Source organism: Manihot esculenta, chromosome 13 (assembly GCF_001659605.2).
Source record: "Manihot esculenta cultivar AM560-2 chromosome 13, M.esculenta_v8, whole genome shotgun sequence".
In the NCBI taxonomy this organism is placed as follows: Eukaryota; Viridiplantae; Streptophyta; class Magnoliopsida; order Malpighiales; family Euphorbiaceae; genus Manihot; species Manihot esculenta.
In genome coordinates, this window is record NC_035173.2 from 21,700,782 (window position 1) to 21,711,066 (window position 10,285).

Sequence of the window (10,285 nt, forward strand, 5' to 3'; positions counted from 1 at the left end):
CTTATTAATTATTGTATTAAATATATGTATAATTAGAAAATAAAAATTAACATAATTGGTATTCATAAAGATTTTTATTTTTAAATTCAAAAAATACTTGTCATTTGTTTTTTTTTAATCTTTTCATTTCATATAATATTTATCTAAAAGAAGAACTTATGTTTTAAACTAAAAAATTATAATTTTTTTCCACTCATGTTTATATGAATATTATATAAAACATTTAGAAAATTAAATTAAATATAGAGAAAATAAAACAAACTAATAATAAAAAATTATATAATTATAGAGAAAATTATTTCATGTTTAAATTTTATTTAAATAAATTTTTTAAATATATAATAATTAATATAAAAATTTAAATAATAATTTTAAAAAAATATAAAGGGATTAACTTCTTAAAATATATACATAAATTTCAAAAATTGCACTATCTGAATCAATATGAAAGGAATCAATAAAAAAATATACTAAAAATTTATATTACAACATCTTATAGTCATTTTAATATATAAAAAGTTATACAGAAAAGAGTTTAATATAAATTTAAATTAATTGAGAATACACTTCCACAAAAAATTGATATAAAATAAATAATACAGATGATATTCACGAGATTTGAAGAGTTGACAGTATATTTGGAATATGAAAAATTAAAAGTGTGATTAAAACTAATGTATTTAAAACATGAGGGTTTAAAAGTGTGTTTTGAAGAGTTCAAATTTATACGAGCTAAAGCCCGCTTCTTTCACCTCCTAAACCTCCGTGAGATTTTCTGGAAGCAGCGGGCTAAGCAATTTTGCTTAAGAAGGGTGATGCTAATACTCGTTTTTTTCACCAGTCTATCAGTGCTCAAAAAAGAAAAAACATGATTGTCAAACTGTTGGATGATTCAAATGTATGGCGGGACAAGAATTCAGGGCTGGAGGGTGTGATGATTGATTACTTTATGACTCTTTTTACTTCCCACGGTTGTAATTCTGAACATGTACTGCAGTGTGTCCCGACGTTGATATCACAGGATCAGAATGCTTCTCTCTTAGCGCCATACAATTGTGATGAGGTAAGGTCTGCAGTCTTTTCCATGAAAATTGATAAATCTCCTGGGTTAGATGGTTTCAATCCTGGTTTTTTCCAGCAGTATTGGGATATTATAGGAGATGATATATCTAGTTTTTGCATTGAGTGTCTACATTCCGGGTCTATTCCTCTGAAGCTGAATGAGACGGCTTTAGTTCTGATTCCAAAGAAGCTTGTGCCTGAGCGAATGAGCGACTTGTGTCCTATAGCCCTCTGTAATGTGGTCTATAAGATCATCACTAAGATGATAGTTAATTAGCTTAAGTCCTTTCTACCCACCATCATCTCGGAGAGTCAGAGTGCTTTTATTGCTGGTTGAAGTATTCAGGATAATATAATCTTAGCTTTTGAGGCCTTGCATGGTTTTAAAGTGCATCAAAGGAAGAAAGAGTTCTCTAGGGCCCTCAAAATGGATATCAGCAAGGCCTATGATAGACTTGAGTGGGGTTTCTGTAATACCCGGCTAGATTCAGACATCGGAATTCCTACCATCCGGGGGAGTTCGAGGATGTCAGAGGTCTCTGGAAGGGTAAGAGAAAGTTTTCTAAAATATGTGCAAGTGTTTTAAAGGTTTAGCGTAGAAAAGGATTGAGTTTTGAAGAGATATGGCCAAGGAGGCATTTTGCCATGTTCGGCCCCCTAAGGTTAAGTTCGGCCGCCTAAAGTGCCCAATGTTCGGCCTCCGAAGGTTATGTTCGGCCCCCGAAAGTTGCATAGTTTTGCATGCGATTCGGCAGCCGAACCTGAGGCGGTTGCTCATCTATAAGTGCACCGAGTGGCAGAAAAAGGAGGAGGTTTCTTCTCTCCTTCTGACCTAGGTGAGGTCTTGATCTCCTTAAAGTATTTTCATGGTTTATCTTCACATCTTTCACGGTTTGAATGAGTTTTACCCTTGTTTTGAAGAGTTGTGAGCTTTAAACAAGGTTTTGGAGTTTGAAGCTTTTGAAGCTTGGTTTCTCCATATCTTTGAGTTTGGATCATCTCAGCCTTTGTTCTTCAAGAGGTAAGTGTTGATCCATGGTTCTTATGATGTTTTTATGAGTTTTGTAAAGGGAAAAGGGAGCTAGGCATGAGTTTGCATAAGATGTGCATCATAGGGTTTATGAATCCTTTATGTTTGATGTGTGTCTTGTGAGCTTGTTTGTTGGCGTTTAAAGTTATATGAAGCTCCCTTAGGTTTGTTGAAGTGTTTATGCATGTTTTAGAAGGGTTAAATGCATGTGTTGAGGTCTGAACAGGTGATGGAGGGACTGGCAGGCGTCCTTGTGCACGAAACTGAGTTCTGGTTAAACTCAGGTTCGGCCCCCGAAAGTCCAAGTTAGGCCGCCGAACATGCCTGACTTTCGTCTCTGGAGGAGACATTCGGCCGCCGAAGGTGCTGCCGAAGGTGCCCTGTCCAGCCTTCCTTTGCTTGTTTTGCATGCATGTTTTGTGATGTTTTAGAGGGTTTTTGGAGAGATGTTCCTAGTTATGTTAGAGTATGTTTGGTACCTCATTTACGTCCATCTGTGTAGGATTGGACCGAGGAACCGAGGAGGCTCCAGAGTTAGAGTTGGCCCAGAGTTAGCCAGCATTGGCTAGAGGTGAGTGGAACTAAACTGAATATTTTATTTTGAGAAATGACACGATTCTAGCATGATCCATGCATCATAAAATGCCATGTTATGTAATAGGTTGTATTGCATTAGAATCCACGAATTTGATGCATTGCATAAGTTGTTGTTGTGGTGTGGATGAACGTTGGATGATCCTTAGCCCTTGACATGAGATAAGATACTACGACAGAGATATGGCATTAGATAGCCATTCCAGGTCGCTCCTGGATAGTCCAGGTCGCTCCTGGTACTCAGTTACAGATAGACATACAGCATAAGAGAAGACTGGGTGATGGCTCCGCCTCCCTAGCATTATTGGATTTGTCTCAGCCTTTGTTCTTCAAGAGGTAAGTGTTGATCCATGGTTCTTATGATGTTTTTATGAGTTTTGTAAAGGGAAAAGGGAGCTAGGCATGAGTTTGCATAAGATGTGCATCATAGGGTTTATGAATCCTTTATGTTTGATGTGTGTCTTGTGAGCTTGTTTGTTGGCGTTTAAAGTTATATGAAGCTCCCTTAGGTTTGTTGAAGTGTTTATGCATGTTTTAGAAGGGTTAAATGCATGTGTTGAGGTCTGAACAGGTGATGGAGGGACTGGCAGGCGTCCTTGTGCACGAAACTGAGTTCTGGTTAAACTCAGGTTCGGCCCCCGAAAGTCCAAGTTAGGCCGCCGAACATGCCTGACTTTCGTCTCTGGAGGAGACATTCGGCCGCCGAAGGTGCTGCCGAAGGTGCCCTGTCCAGCCTTCCTTTGCTTGTTTTGCATGCATGTTTTGTGATGTTTTAGAGGGTTTTTGGAGAGATGTTCCTAGTTATGTTAGAGTATGTTTGGTACCTCATTTACGTCCATCTGTGTAGGATTGGACCGAGGAACCGAGGAGGCTCCAGAGTTAGAGTTGGCCCAGAGTTAGCCAGCATTGGCTAGAGGTGAGTGGAACTAAACTGAATATTTTATTTTGAGAAATGACACGATTCTAGCATGATCCATGCATCATAAAATGCCATGTTATGTAATAGGTTGTATTGCATTAGAATCCACGAATTTGATGCATTGCATAAGTTGTTGTTGTGGTGTGGATGAACGTTGGATGATCCTTAGCCCTTGACATGAGATAAGATACTACGACAGAGATATGGCATTAGATAGCCATTCCAGGTCGCTCCTGGATAGTCCAGGTCGCTCCTGGTACTCAGTTACAGATAGACATACAGCATAAGAGAAGACTGGGTGATGGCTCCGCCTCCCTAGCATTATTGGATTTGTTGTGATATGATACAGTACAGAGAAGACTGGGTGATGGTTCTACCTCCCTAGCACAGTTGGGCATAGAAGTCTAGGTGATGGCTCTGCCTCCCTAGCAAGTAGGGTATTTGTTTATAGTAGGGGGCTATAGGTGACAAGTTCATCCGTTTGATGATTTGTTTGTGATGTGACGCATTTCATGATAACATGTACTTAATGAACTGTTTTACTGTTCCTCCTCACTGGGCTATAGAGCTCATCCCACTCCCTTAACCCCAGTTTTGCAGGTTCTGAGATAGCTATGGGAAGTCAAAGTCAGCAAGAGTACAGAGGAAAGTTGTGCTTGAATGTATGCTGTAATAGTGTAGTGGACATGATGTAATTAAAAGAGTAGTTGTAATGTAATGTAATGTATAGATATGTACTGTCGTATACTGGATAGACTTGTGCTTTTCCTAGTATCATTGCTATAGTGTGATGGATGATTAATCCCTTGTACATGAATCCTGTTTTACGTTTCTTGATGAGAAATGTGTGAGTTAGGCTTAATGTATGGCTTTGATGTGATACCAGTGGATTGTGTTACAGAGTAAAAGGGTTTCAATCCCTTGATCCACAGCAGATAGTAGTCCCTGGTATAGGCCCTGAGGGCCATTTCAGATTGATATATCTGAGTAGCAGTAGTTAAGCCTACAGAGTTTTACAGGATTGTTGAGTATCTTTGTATCATGTATGGGATTTATCAGGTACACAGAGAGTATAGTCGGCTTGCTACGGGTCTCGGCGGCCTTAAGCCGATCTGGATCCTAGTGCCAGTGATGGTTCGGGCCGTTACAGAGGGGTACCGGTTTCCGGGTCGTTACAGTTTCATTCGGGATATGCTTCTTTGGCTGGGTTTTGCGCAACAATGGGTTGCTTTGCTGTTCTCTTGTATCTCCACTATTCGTTATTGAATCCTGCATGATAGCAAGGAGTTAGGCCCTATTGTTCCAAGAAGGGGGTTGAGACAAGGAGACCCCTTATCCCCGTACTTGTTTATTCTTTGTGCTGAGGGGCTTTCTCGTCTCTTGCAAAATTGTATGAGCAGTGGAAGCCTTCATGGGTATAGGGTTTCTCGGGGTGGCCCACAGATTTCTCACCTTTTTTCGCTGATGATGGCCTGATCTTTTTCCGAGCAAATGTTCAGGAGGCTTTGGAACTCAAGCGTATCCTTCCCATGTATGAAAATGCGTCTGGACAGGTGATTAACTTTCAGAAATCATCTATCTCCTTTAGTAGGTACACTCATGTGGCTTTTCGGGACTCTATTTGCTCAATGCTTCAGGTTGAGGAGAAACCAGATTTTAGAAATTATTTAAGACTTCCTTCTCATGTTGGGAATAAAAAGAGGGAAGTGTTCAGTTTTGTTAAGGATAGATTGTGGAAAAGGCTGAATTCTTGGAAGCATCGGGCGCTGTCTCAAGTAGATAAGGAGGTTCTCTTGAAAACAGTCCTCCAAGCTTTGCCGGACTATGTGATGAGCTTATTTTTTACTTCCTCGGACTCTTTGTGATGATTTGCAGCGCAAGATGACTAGTATTGGTGGAGTAAAGGGGCAGATCAAAATCGGGGTATTCACTGACTGGGTTGGCACAGAATGGCAAAGCACAAATCTGATGGCAGGCTAGGGTTCAAAATTCTTCATAAGTTTAACTTGGTCATGCTTGGGAAGTAGGGCTGGCACATTATCAACAGGCCTCTGTCCTTAGTAGCCCGTGTCCTTAAAGCCCACTATTTTTCGATAAAGTCTTTCTTTGAAGCTCCGTTGGGAAGTAACCCTAGCTTCTTGTGGCGCAGCATGTCTAATTCGAGCCGGGGCTTACTGGAGGATTGGGAATGGCCGGTCAGTTTCAGTCTAGGGGCAGCCCTGGTTGAGAGAGCTGCCTGAGTCTCTGATTTCCACAACCCCTCCTCCGAACTGTGCTGGAGTTGTTGTTTCAGATCTCATAATTAACCACAGATGGAATGAGAGTTTAATTGCACAGATGTTCAATGAAAGAGACAGAAGTTGTATTTTGAACATCCCTCTTAGTCTTTCATCGTGTTCTGATGCGTGGTGCTGGAAGTTCGAGTCCAAAGGTCCCTATTCGGTTAAGAGTGCATATAGGTTCCTGGTTGATGGCTTTCGACATAGGGAAGGGAGCGAGATATGAAAAAGGTTCTGGAAAGCTAAAGTTCCCCCAAAAGTGCTTAATTTCTACTGGCGGGCTTTAGTTAATGTTGTCCCTTGCCTTTCGTCGCTTCAGTCCAAGAGAGTCTCGGTTGATCCTTCATGCCCGTTGTGTCATGCATCCCTTGAGAATGTCTTGCATATTCTGATTCAGTGCCCTTTTGCCCGCAGCTGCTGGTTAAGCTCGCCGTTGGGTAGGCCTGCGCCTTCTGCATCCTCTTTAAATGAGTGGTTTTCTTTAGCCTTCTTTTCTGCTTCTGTGGAAAATGTCTTCCTTATGCTAATGATCTTATGGGCTTTGTGGCAAAACAGGAACAATGTTGTATGGAAGGGCCAAGGTCAGACTGCGAGTGGTGTGTTCTTCATGGCTCTGAATTTTTTGCAGCAATGGAAAGCAGCCCGTGTCGTTTCCTCAGTAAGTACCATTGTCGACTCGGCTCGCCCGGTCTGGTCTCTTCCGCCGCACGGTTGGATCAAGGCGAACATTGACGCCTCTTTAAGTTTGCAACGAGGTTCGGTAGGCTTCGGTTGTGTAATCCGGAATGATGATGGGAGTTTTGTGGCTGCTAAAGCAGGCTCTTGTTATAGCCAGATGGATGCAAAGTGTGCTGAATCTATGGCATTTCGGGAAGCATTGAGCTGGATTAAAGAGTGTGGATGGGATCGAGTCCTTTTCGAATTGGATGCTCAGGTACTTGTGATATCAATTAATTATGCTTTGTTGGATGATTTATCGTCTTCTGCCCTTTTAGTTCAAGATTGTAAAATGCTTCTATTTAGTTATGAGGAAGCAAAGTGTGTTTTTGTTCATAGATCTGCGAATAATATCGCTCATGTTCTAGCAACATCAGCTCATTCTGAGTCAGGTCAAGGAGTTTGGGTTAATATCCCTCCTCCTCACATTGTTTCTCTGTTCTCTTTGAATTAATGAAGTTTTCTTGTCCTTTCAAAAAATTTGAAGAGTTCATATTAATTAATAAAATATAATAGGATAGTATTTAAGATAAAATTTCAATAAATAAAATTTAAATTAAAAAATATTTTATAATAAAATTTAATTAAGAATAACTTCAATTAATTTAAATTTAAATAGACTAATAATATAATTAAATAATTAAATTATAATTTTTTAAATAATATCAAAATATAATTATTTTTTTAAAAAAATTATAATTTAACTTATAACAAAATTTGAATACAAATAATTTAAATATTAAGAGAATTATTAATTAATAAAATTTAATTATTTATAATTTAAATATTAAGATATTTCTTTAATCAATTTAAAATTAAATAAAATATTAATATAATTAAATAATGAAATTAAAAAATTTTAAATAATAATAAATTTGTAATTAACAAAATATAGTAGGGGTAGTTTAAGAAGTCCAAATATTTCCTTCCTCTTCCCACTTATATATATATATATATATATATAGTATAGATTATAAAATTATATATTAGTATTTAATTAAATAATTTATTTTTCATATTTAAATTTATATATCGTGAAAGATTAATTCTCAATAAATAAAATATTGCTAAACTTAATAATATTATAGGTATTTATTTTTAAATAACTTTTATACTTAAAAATCAATTAATTTAAAAGAAAAAAATTATTAATTTATTTTAAAAAATTCGATTAAGAATATATAAACTCTTTTACAATTAATAAGATAATTTTAAGACTGGTGGGGGATTTAGTTGTAAAAAGTTTAAGGAGTTTAACTTGGCAATGCTAAGTCGTGTTGATTAGAATTTGATTTTGAATCCTAAATTCTTGGTGGCCTCATTATTAAAAGCTCGTTACTATCTTGTTATCTCATTCTTAGATGCTCCAAAAGGTACAAACCATAGTTTTGTTTGGACTAGCATTCATGCATTGCATGATCTCTTTCGACAAGGAATTTCATGGCGCATTGATAATGATTCGGCGGTGCCCATTTGGCTTAAACCTTGGTTGCCTGATAGAGAGAACCCTTTCATTACATTAGATTTTGAAACTTCTATTGGGATTGATTATGTTAGTGATCTCATTCAACATGGCACATGGAATAGTGAAGTGCTTTCACAAGCTTTCAATGATATAGATAGAAATCTTATTTTATCATTATCGCTGCCCAATATTTTGAAGCCAGATTCTTTATACTGGAGGTTGTCTACTAATGGTTTCTATTCTGTAAAAAGTGCTTACAAAGCACTAACATGGGATGAGTCTCTTATGGTAATGAAGATCAACAACGGTTATGGAAGAAGATTTGGTCACTTCAGCTAATCCCCAAAGTTAGAATTTCATTTGGTATACCTATAGTAATATCTTGCCGGTCCGGTCAGCTTTGGTATCGAGGCATGTATCTATTCAGGATGTCTGCCCCTTTTGTTTGGTTGATTTAGAAACAGTGTTTCATACACTGATTTCTTGCCCGTTCGCTAGGCAAATATGGAGGGCTTCGTATCTTGGCTGATTTTCTCCTCCCTCTGCTACATTTACTGAATGGTTATGGAAGATTTTAAATCTGTTTAATAGTAATGATGCTGCGTTGGCCTTAGTACTGTGCTGGTATTTATGGGAAGCACATAATAAATGTGTATGGCAGCAACAAACTTATGCAGTTGTTCAAATTTAGAGTAATGCCTAGCTATTATTCAGGCAATGGACTGCAGCCTTTAATGTAACGACCCCAAAATGGACCGTCACCGGCGCTAGGATTCAGGTCGGCTTAAGGCCGCCAGAACCCGTAGCAAGCCTGCTATACTCTCTGTGTACCTGTAAACCTCATACATGATCATACATTTTCTGTGAAAATAAAACTCTTTTCTGAACCAAGGCTTAACCTGTGCATGCACTATCTCTGTACTCTGTACTCTGTATCCCTGACTAGAGCTTGCTCTAGATGGGTTAACTCATACCTGTTAAGCCTGATTTTCACATACAGGAAAACATATATACATATACAGATCATGTACAAAACATACATCACTAGGTCAAGCAACAACTATTACATCTCGTTCATATTACATGTCCACTCTAAGCTATTACAGATCTCTTTACTTTTCTTGTACTCTGCTAGACTGTCCCTGTACACTGTACACTGAACCTGCAAAACTAGGGTTAAGGGAGTGGGATGAGCTCTATAGCCCAGTGAGTAGAACAGTAAAACATCTCAGTAAAATATGATCTCATGGAATGCACCATATCACAGACAAGCCACATCAAGAGTAAACCTGTCACCACATAGTCCCAGTAACTCTGTGCCAGGGCGTAGAATCGAGCACCTGGTCTTCCTGTCATATATGTATATGTGTATATAACACCTCTGTACTTACCATTGCCAGGGCGTAGTCAAAGGCTCCTGGACTTTGCTATACCTGCCAGGGCGTAGTCAAAGGCTCCTGGACTTCGCTATACCTGCCAGGGCGTAGTCAAAGGCTCCTGGACTTCGCTATACCTGCCAGGGCGTAGTCAAAGGCTCCTGGACTTCGCTATACCTGCCAGGGCGTAGTCAAAGGCTCCTGGACTTCCTGTCTGAGACTATTGGATCATTCAGCATTCACTCATATCACCAAATAACGATGCAATGCAACATATTCATGAATACTAATGCAATCAACCTATGGCATAAACATGATGCATGAGATATGCTCAAAGCAGTTTGTGGTTCAATTAAAAGTCATAAGTTTAGTTCCACTCACCTCTGGCTATCTGGACTGACTGACTCTGCAGGCTCTGAACCTCTGGAGCAGTACTCACTGCTGCTCTCTCTGGTTCCTCTGGTCTGTACCTATACAGATGGACTCAAATGAGGGACCAAACAAGCGTAGACATAACTCTCTTACACGTCCCCAAGAATCCCCTTAAACTCACTCAACTATCCATGCAAAGCATGCAAAAGAAAGCTGGACAGGACACTTTCGGCTGGTTCGGCGGCCGAATGTCCTCTCCAGAGACGAAACTCAAGCACCTTCGGCGGCACCTTCTGCGGCCGAATCCCCCAAACAGAGCCGAACATGCAAAAACACTCGGGGGCAAGCTGTGGCAACCAAGCCACCATGCAGGAGGTTCGGCGGCCGAATGAACCTTCGGCTGCCGAACCTGAGTTCATCCAGAACTCAGCTTCAACGGCAAACCATCTCCTTCTTCCCTTCAACTTCTCC